The sequence below is a fragment of the Humulus lupulus genome, chromosome 7, assembly GCF_963169125.1.
Source record: "Humulus lupulus chromosome 7, drHumLupu1.1, whole genome shotgun sequence".
NCBI classification, from domain to species: Eukaryota; Viridiplantae; Streptophyta; class Magnoliopsida; order Rosales; family Cannabaceae; genus Humulus; species Humulus lupulus.
The window spans coordinates 6,696,907-6,713,059 of NC_084799.1; the positions used below are offsets into that span (position 1 = coordinate 6,696,907).

The 16,153-nt window shown below is 39.8% G+C and overlaps 1 non-coding gene across 1 annotated transcript; it reads right to left on the minus strand.

The window, feature by feature from the left end:
* Window positions 1–264: 264 nt before the first annotated feature.
* On the minus strand, window positions 265–371 carry LOC133793340 (small nucleolar RNA R71). Its single transcript, XR_009874788.1, has one exon. It is a non-coding gene; the product is annotated as a small nucleolar RNA R71 (small nucleolar RNA).
* Window positions 372–16,153: the final 15,782 nt, after the last annotated feature.

Genomic DNA, 16,153 nt, shown 5'->3' on the forward strand with positions numbered 1-16,153 from the left:
CTTTAGATGGTTCAAACAACTGTTCAGTTTGGAGGTGTGCCGACGAAGGACCCTAATTTACACATAGCTAATTTTCTGGAGTTATGTGCAATGTTCAAGATCAATGGGGTGAGTGATGATGCTATAAGACTGAGGCTATTCCCATTTTCACTGAGGGATAGGGCGAAAAGTTGGTTGATATCCTTACAAGCGAATTCTATCACTACATGGGTGGAGTTAGCTCAGAAATTCCTTGCCAAGTTCTTTCCTCCAGCGAAGGCTGCAAAGTTAAGGGGTGAGATTAATAATTTTTATCAGTTGGATGGAGAGTCACTGTATGATTCTTGGGAGCGATTTAAGGAGTTGTTAAGGAAGTGTCCACACCATGGAATAGAAAAGTGGATGTTGGTACATAATTTTTATAATGGGTTGAATGGGACGACTAGAACAATTATAGATGTCGCAGCGGGAGGTGCCTTTATGAGTAAAAGTGCTAATGAGGCATATGAGCTGATAACTCTATGGTATAGAGTTATTTTTATTAACTTTGAACTTGATTTTTAGTGAAAAGAGTAATGAATGTGACGTTGTTTGTAAGTTTGATTAGTTTTTATCTTTCTTTTCTAGTTAGTGTACTAATTTAGGAGTCTTTTAAGTTGTTAGTATTAAATGTAATTAATTAATTAATTATGTTTGTTTTGTTGTTTAGGAAATGAATTTTTGAATCGCTAAGGGAAAGAAAGGAATATGTGGCTAAAGAGAACACTAAGCTGGAAATGCTGCTGAATTGCTGGAGAACAAAATGCTATAGCATTTCTGGGTATTGGGAAATGACGTGGACAAAATACCAGCAGGCTTTTCTTCATCTAACTCATCGCTTATGTGGCAGTCACTTAAAAGTTAGGTCAGCTGGCTGATGTGGATTGGACTAGTGGACCACAGAGAAGAAAGTGGGCTTTCTAATTGGGGTAAAATGAAAATTGTACCCTAGAGAGGAGGCAACTAAGTACCAGCCACCATCACATTGAATACACAAAAAAAAAGGGGGCTGCGATTGTGGGAGAAAAGTTGTAGAAAAAAAGAGCATGAAGAAGAAGAAGAAAAATAAGGAAACACAAGGAATTGAATGAGGAAGATAAGGACAAGAAGATCCAACCTACAACACCATCAATCTAGGCTTTGTTCTCATTTCTTCCTTTCTTCTCTATTTTGTATTTTCTTATTTTGCATAGCTATTCTAGCACTCATGGATTTTAATTTTCTATTTTGGTTTATGTTTGCTACTTTAGTTATGAGCTAAACTTTTGAGACTTGAATGGTTAAAAACCCCTTTTTCATGTATTTCAAGTTTGAATGCATTACTTAAGCTAAATTGCCATTGTTCATTCAAGTGAGCTTCATGTTTATTTACTGTTGTTGTTTGGAAATCAATGGCAGGTTATTAAGTTAGATTTAATACTGGAAAGGTTAAATCTAGTAGTTGGTACTTGAATGATGCAAGAGAATACCCATTTCTAGGTTATTCTTAGTAAGTGAAATAGGAATATTTTACTACCTTGCATAACTTTGAGAATTGGTGCTTGGATTGTGTTCTTAGATCTGATTTAATATAGGAATATATTGAATTAGATGATAGAACTTTATTTCATGAGTTTTGGAAAAATCTCATGAACATATAGGAATTTTAGTTAACTCTGTGCATTTTGCTGAAGTAATGCTGTAACAACTGGGCAGATAAAACATAGAGGGGATTTAGCTATTCAAGTCTATCATTCCATAGATACTTTTTCTTGCAGTTAATTTTCCAGCGTTTGTAGCAATATTTTAATCTTGATTCCAGTTTAATCATTTTATTTTAGTTCACAACATCCAATCTATTTATTTTCTTAAAATTCCAAATTATTAAATAATTGGTTTTACATTAAATTTGACTTGCAATCCCTGTGGAGACGATCTTACTTATCACTTTATTACTTGTGTGACTGCGTATACTTGCGTATATTAATTTTCACAACATGAGCTATTAGAGGAGATGGCTATGAATAATTATCAATGGCCAATTGAAAGGGGACAACCAAAGAAGGTGGCTGGAATGATGGAATTGGATGCTATAACCTTGCTTACAGCTCAAGTAGCAGCCTTGACGAAGCAATTACAAAAGACTACACTCCCATCTCAAGCTATGTAAGTTCAAAACCTTTGTGAAGTGTGTTGACTGTGAATTTAGCCAACGACGTAAGAACGTCAATTACGACAAGCCTTCAAGAGAAAAATAAACGACAACAGACAGTTTTTTATCAATGAAAGTAAATAACACGAGATTTTATAGTGGTTCAGCCCCGATAATCGGCAATAGCCTAATCCACTTAGAGATTTTATTATGTATTCACGCTCAAGATCAGATGAACCGTGTCAACTGAGTTTCTTCAGTGTGAAATATTCCAGAATACAAAAAGGGGTTCTTTCAGGGAAAACACTTTCTCTCTCTAGAACACAGGTTAACTCTTGATTTTGCCCAAAAAGTCCCTTTACGATCCTCCCAACTTTCTATTTATAGACCTGGGATTCTCAACTGATATCCCCTTTAGATCGAGATATTTCATTATTTACCTAATATTTATATTACAAAATAAATGTTTAATATACAACTGATCCCTAAATTCGAGTGAGGATTGAGAGATTCCCGGACGCTCAGACCAATTCTCACTGAAGTAGTTTTGGGCAGTTTGACGTAGTCTCTCATGCATGTTGACTACTCTTCAAGATTTTCGTAGGTCAAAGGTGGTATGTGCATGGCTCTCCTCGGACCAAAGGTCATGTACATTTAGCTCTCCTCGAACCAAGGTGGTCCGAGGGTACTTACTTTGCTTCTTACTTCGGGAAAATTCGAGGCATTTCCCTTCATTGTGTCCGATCGGACACAATAGCCTTCTTCTTTGGCTTAAGGTGGTTCAAACCACCCTCTTTGGCTCCTCTAGTCAAGGTCCGATTGGACCTTGCACTCTTCTCCTCGGACCAAGGTGGTCCGAGCCATTTCTCCTTGCCATCTCCTCAGAGCAAGATGGTTCAAGGCACTCCCATAGGCACCTTGTTCGATCGGGCACAATGCCCCTTTCCTCGGACCTAAATGGTCTGAGCCTTCTTCGTTCAACCAAGGTCCGATCGGACCTTGGACCTTTCTCCTCGGACCAAGGTGGTCCGAGCCACCATTTACATCTCCTTGGACCAAAATGGTCCAAGGTACCTCCGACGAGTATGTTCGATCGGACATAGTCCTCTTCTCCTCGGACTGGAATGGTCCGAGCCTCCTTTGTTCAACCAAGGTCCGATCGGACCTTGGACCTTTCTCCTTGGACCAAAATGGTCTGAGGTATACTTTTCCTCCTCACCTCACCTTGTTCTAGCCCAAGTATACCTCTTCTTCAACATACCCGATCGGCCATTATGTGGCTTTCCCCTTGAGTAAAACTTGAGCCTTGGTCACTCTTTGAACACACTCGAGCCAAACTTAACAAGAGGTCCCCTAAGCTTAGGTCCGATCGGACCTAATGCTTTTATCCTTTGAACCAAAATCCAAACTTCCCCTTCAACTTTTTGGACTTGGCTCCAATTCAATTATTAGGGTCTTTAAACTGAGGTCTGAGCCAAGCAACCCCCAGTCCAAATATTCTCTTCGGTCGGGTGTATTTGGCTTGACTATCTGTCCAACTCCTTAACTGATGTATTGGGCCATTACTAAGCCAGATCACCCCACTAACTCATGCCATGTGTCAATTTTACTGCCACGTCATTCTTTTCAAATTTTTGGGATAACATTTGCCCCCCAAGTTTATTATATGATTCATTCACGTAATAAAATTTTTCAGCTGACATCATTATAAAATATAATAACTGTTCATCTTCATGCAGCAGACCCACGATCACTGCAAAAATCCACTCATGATCGTGGAGAGAAAAATAGTCCCAAAATACCAAAGGTCCAAAAGTAAATGAAAAACCCACCTTTTTTCCCTTTAAATATCCCCACTTTACACTCTCTTCTTTACACATACAAAAATTAGTCTAAAAAACCCTTCATCTTCTCTCTTGGCCGAAACTCCCAAGGATCCCTTCTTCTTGCCGATTTCACAAGCTTCAAGGGGGAGCTCTTCATCTTCAAGCATCCTCCAAGCAAACCCAAAGCTCTCCAACCTTGGGTAAGTCTTCTTTTCCATGCCCTTTAGATTGCTATATATTTTTTTCAGAAATTCTCAACAACAAAAAAAATGCCATGGCCGAATATGCTTGTGTGCCTTGAATGTTCTTGAAGTTCTTGAAAATGTTTTGTACAATGTGTTTGCTTGTTGCTTTGATGAGGTTTGTGGCATGGGTAACCCGAATTCACCCCTAATTTCATAGGAATTTCAAGACATTTTGGCTATTTTGACATGAATATGAATATGGGTTTTGAGGGTTTTGATAGTGTAATGGGTTTCTAAGATCATGAAGGAAAACCTTTCATTTTTATACTTTGATCTTGTTTTTTGTTTGTGTGAATGATGGAATGTGTTTAGACTAGGGATTTTTAGGGCTTTGCCCATTTGGTTCGGATTTGGGGTAGGCAAAGTATGCCATTAGGGACCATTTTTTACATAGTTTTTTGCCCAGAAATTCTGAGCATAAGTGTGGTCCGATCGGACCACACTTTTTCCTCCTCGTGAGTCCACGCTCGATCAGGGATGATGAACTATTGCTTAAGCTCGAGGCGTGCGTCCCTTCTGAACGAGGCGAGACAGTCATTTCCGATCGGGCCTCTAAGATTTTCAGACAAGAGTGTGGTCCGATCGGACCACACGTTCCTTCCTTTGCCTTTAAGTGCCTAAGTCTTTGACAGCCAATTTCGAACCTCCCTAGACACCCATGCCCGATCGGACCTGAATTGTTGCTGCTGCTGGCTAGGAGTTTTTGGAGGCACGAGGCACACATCTGATCGGACCTCGACATCTTCTCCTCGGGCTTTCTATGTCCGATCGGACCTCCTGGGGACTTCGCGTGAGGCTCGAGCGGTGGCGAGGCAGGACGTCTCCTGGCCAGAAAGTGTCCGATCGGACCAGTTTTATTTTGTTCTGGGCTTGCGTGGATACACGGCTCCTTGACCCCATTAGCTCTGAACGCTCCTTTGGTTATGAGTATCCAACCCATCTTGGCATTTGACCGAATGCAATATGCTAAGTTATCCCCTAGAGTAAGCACATGGTCCGATCGGACCGTCTTCAAATTCCCTTGTCTTGAGCGCTTTTGTGGTCATGCTCACTTAGTGGATCTAGGCATCCGATCGGAGGTATAAAACCATTCCTTTGAGCCTAAAATGTGGTCCGATCGGACCACACCTAACTCCTTAGGCCTTGGCCTTCTTTCCTTCCAAATGCATAACCAACCTCTTGTGTTACTTACACGCATAAGGGACTTAGCCTTACAAGAAAACCCCAAAAATGCCTCCTTCTATAAACTTTAATAAGTTCAATACTTTAAGTACTTTTTAGGCACTTTTGAGCATTAAAATTATTTTTTCCATATGCGTTATATTTTTGTAACTTAGACAAAATTTTCCAAGTATAAAAATAATTCTTATTTTTGATGAATTTTTTCTGTATGGTTACTCACCTCCCCATTTTTTATTCATTTTTGTAGATGAATCGCTCTGACTATAGGGGAGGTGACAATCATACGGACTCTGAATCATCCGCCCCACAAACAATCGAGACTCCCTTAAATAGCGATTGCTCACCGGGCTCGTCTACTGGTTGCACTCCAGAAGACTGTCTTCACCGTTTCAAGCAGATCCTTCCCCGCTCAGCCTTATATCTTCTCCACGCGGAACAGTTTCTTCGACAAGCTTCTCAGTCGACGATGAGGGTGAAGCAATCTAACAGGCTCCCTCAGGAACATGATCCACAGGTTGCCCGCAGAGCAGTACAGAAGGTGGTAAAGCGCAATCAAACCCGCACTACCACAACTTCAAGAAAACCTTCTCAGAACTTTGCTACCGCGATCCAGGGCTTAGCCGTTCAGAAACCACGTGATGAGGGAGAGGAAGAACCCTCCTGGTTCATTGCTGAAGCTTCAAAACTTAATCCCGCGCTGTTCCAAAAACACATTGAAGCTTTAGGCTTGAGCGGGGCGAATGTGACGTGTCCGGGCTCGCATCAAAGAGTCAATAAGCCCGGTGGAAGATACTGCGCCTGGTCCAGGCATCATGTGCATGCTGGAGCAACACTTCCGCTGCACATCTATTTCCGGTCTGTAGCAGACTACTTCAACGTTTCCCGATTTCAAATCACACCTAATGGGATCCAGGCACTCTCTGCGCTGTACATTCTTTACTTCCTGAATGGTTGGGACGAGCCCACCCCTCATGAGGTGCATTACCTGTTTGATCTTCGGACCAATCCTTCCCACAACAACTCAGGCTTCTTCCACTTCTATCATAGGCATAGGGGGATTACATATCTCAATGACATCTCTCACAAATCGAACGCCGGGAAGTATCATAAAGAATACTTCCTCACATTGGATATTGACGCCAACAACTTGGCCTTTACACGCTCGGGTCCATTCGAGCGACCATTGCCTACTGAAAGGATGTTTAAGCGGGCCAAAAGGTTGGCTAACATGAGTCTTAAAGAGAAGGATGTGAAAAGGTTGGTCATGTTGGACCTCCTCTAAATGGTGGGTCTGGTGCCATGTGACCAGGATCTGGCGGTGGAAAGTACCACCGGGGTGAACGACACGCCTGACCAGTTTAATGAGGGCACAGAGCCAATGACTGATCGGCTCTCTCCCGGGCCTTCTCCGCTTTCTCGCAGACCTGGCGACCTAGTCATTAGAGAACCTGATCCTCAGCGCAGATCTACTATTCCCGCTCAGCCTGGGAAAGGAAAAGCTATCCAGGTTGATGGGGAACTTAGCTCATCCTCGGACGGCGAGGATGAGTTCCTTGATCAGATCCTCAACGCAGGTAACACATGTCTAGTGAAAATAGGAATATTTTTGATAATCGGTAATTAGAGAGTAACAAAATTGTAGTATACACTTGTACACGTTTCATTATGTTTATTTCTCTAACAACCTTGTTTTTTCACCCTTTGCAGATTTAGACATGTTCAGAGAGTGCGTTGCTTCAAAGAGGAAAACTGGTGATGGAAGTGGCTCTATGCCTCCACAGAAGATTCAGAAGGTAGCACCGCCCAGTCAAGGGAGGCAAACTGAGGGACCGACTACACTTCCGCCATTGACCCGTTCTTCCCTTCCTTCTTCTGCGAGCCTAACTCCTACTCACCAGGGTAGTTCGAGCGAGCTTTTTCGTGCTGTCAGCGACCTGGGCAAGGGACTTCTTGAGGATATCGGCCATGATGCATCGACACTTCAAAGCCTAGACTCCTACCCTCGACTTAGTGTCGAAGTTGTCTTGAAGAGAGGACTCGCTTAATTGATGAAGGTAAGCATTTTTTCTTGAGACAATTTGTTATTAGTATTTTTACTTGTACTAACCTTTTGTCTTCCATGCAGTCACTTGTCACCATTGGTCATGCTCAGCTCCGAGCCATAGACTACAAGGAGTTGATCAAGGTGCAGAACGATCAACTGGTGGAGGCCAAATCCAAGCTGGAGCAAGCAGAGAGAACTGTAGCTGAACGGGACGAGTCTCTCAAAAAGCTTTCTGACGAGAACCAGAAGCAGGCCCAAAATAATGCTTCCTTGACAACTCAATTGGAGAAGCAATCCCTCGAGATATATTGCAGGATATACATCACCACCACCTAAGCTCTCCACTCAAGGTTGGGCGAGCTTTTCTTTCCCTTTACCTGCACCACATAGCACCCATGAGCTAAGGCCCAGCAAGAAAACACAATAAAGCATGATATAATATCAGCAATGATCATAATAAATCATTCAGGACTATCAGTCCAAAACAGATAGGTGACAGTCGCAAAAGTCACTAATATGGGGACCACTCCCTTTAGCCATGTGACGATAGGATCACCAGGGCTTAACAGATAAGTGAACATTTCACTAGCTTTAACAGGATAAGTGCATAGTAATTAGTCACCAACATAACCTTCCTCATGACTCTAGTGTCATAACTATGGAACATCGTTCCCTAGCCATGTGACAAGCAGTCACCTGGGCCTTATGCCCTGGCTCTTAGTAACTAGTCTTAGACTAGCCAAGCGCTGATAAGTTCATCGACCTTAGGGTCGATCCAGCATTAATGCCATAAAGCCATTCAATGCTGATATCAATTAGATCTAATCTTCATTTGGCTCGACGTTCATGACACTATGCCATTTCTGACTCTTAGGTCAGTGTCCCTGACTAGTCAGTGTCATAAACAAGTACACAACATTCTCTAGCATTTAATATGCAATCCATGTCCACATTTACCAACCAACGTGCCTCAAAATCAATCACGCATGTCATATACATATACAGGGTGCAATTGTATTCATACACTATTTTCTGACCTCTGGTTCGAGTGAAAATTAATATAAGAACGACCCCTGAGAACGATCAATCTTTAATTCCCTTATGGTTATCTGGTCATAACCAAAATATAGGATTCATCCACCAGGTTTGGTTTCTTGTCTCCTTAGAACTCAAGGACATAAAGGTACAAGCCTATAGAACATACTTAAATGGATTAATAATGGGTACTACCTATATCAACAAGATGCATCTTCTTTTCGGTAGCCCATCACTTGAGAACTCCAAAGTTAAGCGTGCTTGACCTGGGGTAATCTAGGGATGGGTGACCTCCTGGGAAGTTTTCCTAGGAAGCATGTGAATGAGGACAAAGCATGCTAAAAAAACTCGTGTCAGTTTGTAGGGCCAGTCGTCATTCCAGAAAGCAGCCATAGTGACGTGGGGCATCACAAATGGTATAAGAGCCTTGACCCAGCCGGAAGTGTGGCCGGCGGGGACGTCGGGCCCGTAAGGGGGGGTGATTGTGACAGTCAGAATCCCGTGATCCGTAAGGGGAAAGACCCGGTAAGCTGTGCAATCCCACACCGCCTGGGGAAGGTCAAGTGTGATGATTCTAAGGTTGTGTAGGTATGGGACTACACAGTTGAAGAATGCTTAAATGGATTGATGAGTACTACCTATATCAACAAGATGCATGTTCTTTTCGGTAGCCCATCACTTGAGAACTCCAAAGTTAAGTGTGCTTGACTTGGGGTAATCTAGGGATGGGTGACCTCCTAGGAAGTTTTCCTAGGAAGCATGTGAGTGAGGACAAAGCATGCTGAAAAGACTCGTGTCGGTTTTTAGGGCCAGTCGTCATTCCAGAAAGCAGCCATAGTGACGTGGGGCGTCACACTGATGTACTTAACCAATTCATGACTGAAACTAGGGCATCCATAAGAAGTTTGGAGACTCAAATAGGGCAATTGGCTACTTTAATGAATAATAGAGCTCAAGGAAATTTGCCTAGCACTACAGAAGTTAATCCTAAAGAACAGTGCCAAGCTATTACTTTGAGGAGTGGAACGAGATATGAAGGGCTAAAGAAGAGTCAGTCAGAAGAAGAAGAGAAGAAGTTGGATGATAAAAAGGTTACTGAAGGCCTTAAGGAAGAAGAGGAGACCCCACCTGTAACTATTGAGAATCATGTTAGAGTTCCATATCCACAAAGACTTCGCAAGCAAAATTTGGATAAGCAGTTTGCAAAGTTTTTAGAGGTGTTCAAGAAGCTACATATAAATATACCATTCGCGGAAGCATTAGAACAGATGCCTAGCTATGTAAAGTTTATGAAGGAGATTCTCTCTAATAAGAGAAAGATGGGTGATTATGAAACAGTGGCGTTAACAAAAGAATTTAGTGTGATTTTGCAAAGAAAGCTTCCTCAAAAGTTACGATATCCTGAGAGTTTTATCATTCCATGCACTATTGGGGAGTTTTAATGTAAGCATGCACTTTGTGATTTGGGGGCGAGCATTAATTTAATGCCTTTGTCGGTATTCCGTAGGCTTGGTTTAGGGGAAGCTAGGCCAACCACAGTAACATTACAGCTGGCTGATAGATCAGTGAAGCATCCACGTGGTATTATAGAAGATGTGTTGGTAAAAGTGGATAAGTTCATATTTCCAGCTGATTTTATAGTTCTTGTTATGGAGGAGGATGAGAATGTTCCTATTATTTTGGGGAGACCATTTTTAGCAACTGGGCAAGCATTGATAGATGTGAAAAAGGGAGAGTTGAAGCTGAGAGTTCAAGGGGAGGAAGTAGTATTTAACGTGTTTAAGGCTATGACTTATCCTAAAGCAAGTGATAGTTGTTTCTCAGTTGATGTGGTCGAAGAAGTAGTAGAAAGAAAAAAATTAAGTGAGGATCCTATTGAGTTGAGTCTTACAATTGATGATGTAGATGGTGAGGAAAATGAAGAAGTGATGAGTTATTTAAAGTGGATAAAATCAGCTGAGCCGTGGAAGCATAAGAAATTTGAAGAATTGGGTGCACGACTAGACAGACCATTACCATCGATTCAGAAGCCACCTGTTTTAGAATTGAAAGTTTTACCGGACCATCTCTGCTATGCTTACCTTGGGGAAAGGTAGAAAGCTAGAACAATGAGCTGAGGGTTTGCTTGTTTGATGGCTATTCTAAAGGTACTCATGGTGGTCTGTTTCATAGTCCAGTAGACAAGAAAGTGTTTGGCTCTACAAATGCTACTTTTCTGGATAACGACTACATAAAGAATTTCAAGTCTCATAGAAAAATAGTATTAGATGGAAAAACGATAAACTATTGTTCCATCCTTACCGACGCAAGTCGATGAAAATAAGGTACATTTATAAACCACTAATCCAAGTCAGAAAGTTATGATGCCTCGTCATAGTGGGAGGATTTCTCGGAACCCGGTACCTATGATATGGATAGTGAAACCCACAAGTTGGTTGGGGACACAAGTAACAATGATTTGTTGGCCTTTAAATAGGCAATGAGTAGGTCTGAAAGGGATTTATGACTCAAAGCCAAGTACCAGGTAATAAAGTCTAAGTACTCTTAATTTTTCTGAGATCTTGTAGATGTGCCATTGGACTTTAGGCCCATGGGGTGCAAGAGGATCTATAAGAAGAAGAGAGGAGCTGATAGAAAGGTCGAGACATTAAAGGCTCGACTCGTGGCAGAGAGAGAAATTTGACTTAGAGAAAACTTTTTCTCCGGTAGCCATGTTAAAATTCATTTAGTATTCTCTTATCCATAGCCACAACTCTTGATTAAGAAGATAAGGCAAATGGACATCAAAGAAGCATTTTTTAATGGCTATCTTGATGAGACAATTAACATGTATCAATCAGAAGGATTTAAAGTAGTTGGACAAGAAATTCGGAAAGCTGAGTAAGTCAATCTATGGACTTAAACAAGCTTCACGCTCCTGGAACTTAAGGTTAAATGGAAACATTAAGACCTGAGTTTTTGAACAAAATGTAGTTGACCCTTGTGTTTGACAACTTAAGGAAAAAGACATTGTGGTGTTTTGAATCCTTTATGTAAATGATATCTTATTCATTGGAAACAATGTCAAGAAATTATCAAACATAAAGAACTGGCTAGAAACGAAATTCCATATTTCGTTGTAGCAAGTCGTGTTCTTGGTATCCAGAACATCAGGGAAATAAATAACTGAACTTTAGCTCTAACTCAAGCGACCTACTTTAGTGAGGTGCTTGTTCATTACTCTGTAACAAATTCTGAGAAAGGATGTTTAGTGTCTTGACATGGAATTTATTTTTCTAAGAAGCAGTCTCCACAGACTCCTTAAGAGAAAGAAAAGATGTAATGAATTCCTTATGCATTTGAAATCAGAAGTCTAATGCATGCTATGTTGTGTGCTGTGATCGAAGATCTTCTATGCAGTGGGAGTGGTGAGCAAGTGTCAGTAAAACCTTGGAAATAAACAATAGATGGAAGTCGGTATCTTTGATGGACTAGAGACTATATGTTAGTCTTTCCAGGTGGATCTTTGTACCTGTTAGGCTACACATATTCAGATTTTAGACTGATGTTGATGACAAGAAGTCTACTTCTGAAAAATGTGTTTACTCTTGGGGGTGGAGCTATGATTTGGAGAAGCGTTAAGCTATCTGCCATTTTAGAATCCACTTTGGAGGCTGAGTACATAGCTGCGTCTATGGCGGCTAAGGAAATAGTCTGGCTAAGGAAGTTCTATACGAATCTCGGTGTTATTCCAGAAATGGATAAACCACTCATTTTTTCTAGTGACAGTAATGAGGCAATAGCGAATTCGAAAGAACCTCGAAGCTACAAAAGAGCAAAGCATATAGAGAGAAAGTACCACATAATCGAGGATGTGTGGCGAAGGTGTGAAGTGAAGGTGATGATGATAGCATTGTAAGGCAATCTTTCATATCCCTTTACAAAGATATAAGCAGAAAACATAATTGTGAAGCATGTAGAATGCATGGTTTTGAGAAACATGTCCCATTTGTTTTAAAAGGGCAAGTGGGAGTTTGTTGGGTTTTATGCCCTTATAAAACCATGTCGGACATGTAGCATGATTTCATATTATCAATAAAAGTAGTAGAAATCATTTAGTTTGACAACCGTGTTGCTTGCTTGTTTTATTACATGATTATTGAAATAATACAAACATTTATAAAATCCTGAACATATGGATAGTTACAATTATAGTGACTAGGTCACAGTGGATTATAGTTGTAATTATATGTTCAAAAGAACGAGTCCTAAGATTAGATCAGTGCATTGGATTTTCACTGATTAGGCAATCTATGATATGATCTACTTACACATTCAGGGTGTGATGTCTTGTCCAAGGCATCGACCAAGTAGATAAGATCGGATGTATTTAGTTACATCGGACTAGGACCGATATTGATTGTTGATTGATAAATAAGTATCGTTGTTATCAAATCTAATCAATGTCACAACGTTGACCATATATTAAGTCGATCTTAATTCTGAGTGATAATATTCTACTAATTATATTATTTAAATCTTTTGACTTGTTCGTTACCAGCTTACCCTACGGTCTAGCCCATACTTACATCTTGGAGATTTATTAGTGTAATTGAGTGGGAGTATTATTCATAGATACGAAATCTATAACTTCTGTATAAGAAGTGAAAAGATGATTTCCTTAATTGCTTTGTTCAAAATGTTAAATGATTGAGATCTCATTTCTGTGATTAAGTTCACGGAAATATCATTTATAAGGAACTTAGTGGGAGTTAAGGATAAAATACTGATGAGGGGTAAAACGGTAATTTGCACCCAGCTCGTTAGTAAGTCATCGATAGAGGATTGACTGATTGTAATGGTTATAACAATGGATAACGTATTTATGGTTTTGAAAATACGTTCTATGAATTCAAGAGTTCAATTCCGAGTCTATAGTGGAGTCACGAGGAATTAATAAGGTAGTGAAATTATTCGTAAATAAATTCACGGTAACTTGTTGGAGCTTGATTTCATGGATCCATGGTCCCCGCATCACCTTTGAGTAAATCATCTAGAATGTCTCAATTAATTGATTTAATTATCAATTAGGATTTTTAAAGTTGACTAGGTCAATTTTGGAAAATTTACAGAGATATGAGATTTAGAGAATAAAAGAGAATATTTGGGTAAATTTATTAATATTGATAAATTGGTATCAATATAAATAAATAATATTAAATCAAGTTTCAAATTATAATTAGTTAATTTGAATAAGGATTTAATTAATTAATTAAAAATAAATAAATAAATAAAATGTTTTGAATTTAGGCCCAGTTGGGATTTAAGTTCAAAATAAAGAGATTGGGCCCAAGTCCATTTATGGCAGCCCAAGGCTTTTATTTTTGTTTATTATTTTTAATTAATTTAAATTTAAATAAATCCCATTAAGTTGCCTATATAAGGAATATGATATCTAGGGTTTTGAGAAGCAAGTCAGTCTCAGTTGATTTGAGTAAGTGAAAACCTAGACACTCGAATCCTTTCTAAGCCACAATCTCTTCTTCTTCTCTTCAAGATTTCTATCTCATGTGTTGAGAACCAGCCCACACTAGTTCTAGGTTGATCAAAGGCTTGGTGAGGAAGACTGTGTTGCTGATCTTGTTCAATCTCTTGATAATACTCTGCTACAGAAAGGAATCAAGGGTTAGAGAGATTGAAGGATGGAGTTGTTCCAGTTCCGCTGCGTAATGTAAGTTTTTACTTTACTTTGTATTTGTATCAATTTCATAGGAGCATGTTCTATGAATTTGCATGTTTGTTTGATAATATGTAAATTGCATGAAAATAAATAAAGATCCTACAATGAGTTTTTCCTACAATAACTACTATTGTTTTCTAGACAGGTACTCAGGTTATCACCAGATCGTAATTGCACCAGAGGATCAAGAAAAGACAACGTTTACATGTCCTTATGGGACTTTTGCTTTTCGAAGGATGTCATTCAGGTTATGTAATGCATCAGCCACGCTTCAACGGTGTATGATGGCAATATTCTCTGACATGGTTGAAAAGGGGATTGAAATTTTTATGGATGATTTTTCGGTGTATGGGTCCTCTTTTGACACGTGTTTGACTAATTTGGAGATGGTGTTGAGAAGGTGTGAGGAGTCGCATTTGGTGCTTAATTGGGAAAAGTGCCACTTTATGGTTAATGAAGGAATTGTATTGGGGCACAAAATTTCTAAGAAAGGAATTGAAGTGGATCGGGCCAAGATTTCTACTATAAAGAATTTGCCACCTCCAATTTCAGTTAAGGGAGTGAGGAGTTTCTTGGGCCATGCAGGGTTTTATCGGAGATTTATTAAAGACTTCTCTAAGATCTCAAAGTCGCTGTCTACCTTGTTAATGAACGGGGTTCCTTTTGATTTTAATGACGAGTGTTTGATTGCTTTCAAGACTCTCAAGGAGAAGCTCATTTCAGCGCCGATAGTGTGTACACCTAATTGGGACTTTCCATTTGAGCTAATGTGCGACGCTAGTGATTATGCGGTTGGAGCGGTCCTTGGGCAGCGAGTGGACAAGGTATTTCGAACTATATACTATGCTAGTCGAACTTTAAATGATGCTCAACTAAATTATGCAACAACAGAAAAAGAACTTCTAGCCATAGTTTATCCTTTCGATAAGTTCCGTCCATATTTGATCGGAAATAAGGTGGTTGTCTATACGGATCATTTGGCAATAAAGTATCTTATGACTAAGAAAGACTCCAAGCCTCGTCTTATTCGGTGGATTTTGTTATTACAAGAATTTGATGTGGAAATTAAGGATAAGAAAGGTACTGAGAATTTGGTGGTTGATCATTTGTCTCATTTAGAGGCTGAGGAAAATTCTCTTAATAAAGAAGTTCAGATTAATGATGCTTTTTTGGATGAGCAGTTGTTCGAAGTGAATGTTTACAAGGAGGTTCCATGGTTTGTGGATTACGTTAATTATTTGGCTGCTAAGGTTATACCTCCTAAGATGACAAGGAAACAATTAAAGAAATTTTATTTGGAGGAGCCTATTCTATATAAGCATTGCCCAGATCAAGTTATTCGAAGATGTGTGCCCGAAGAGGAGATGTTGTCAATCTTAACTCATTGTCATAGTTTGCATTGTGGCGGAACAAGAAGAGCAGCAAAGGTTTTGCAAAGTGGGTTTTACTGGCCTACATTATTTAAGGATGCTAATGATTTTGTCAAAAGTTGTGATCGTTGTCAACGGACTGGGAATATATCAAGAAGAGATCAAATTCCGATGACTGGTATTTTGAAAGTTGAGCTATTTAACGTATGGGGATAGACTTTATGGGACCTTTCCCATCATCGTATAATAAAAAATATATTTTTCTTGCGGTGGATTATGTTTCTAAATGGGTAGAAGCCGCAGCAACTCCTACATGTGATGGGAAGGAAGTTATTAAATTCCTTCATAAAAATATCTTTACTCGATTTGGTACTCCAAGAGCTATTATTAGTGATCAGGGAAGTCATTTTTGCAATAAGTGGTTCACTGCTCTTTGTGTTCGCTATGGTGTTCATCATCGAAAGGCGTTATTTTATCACCCAATTGCAAATGGCCAAGCTGAAGTATCGAATAGGGAAATAAAAGGTATCTTGGAAAAGACAGTAAATACTTCGAGGAAGGATTGGTCGAAGAAGCTCGATGA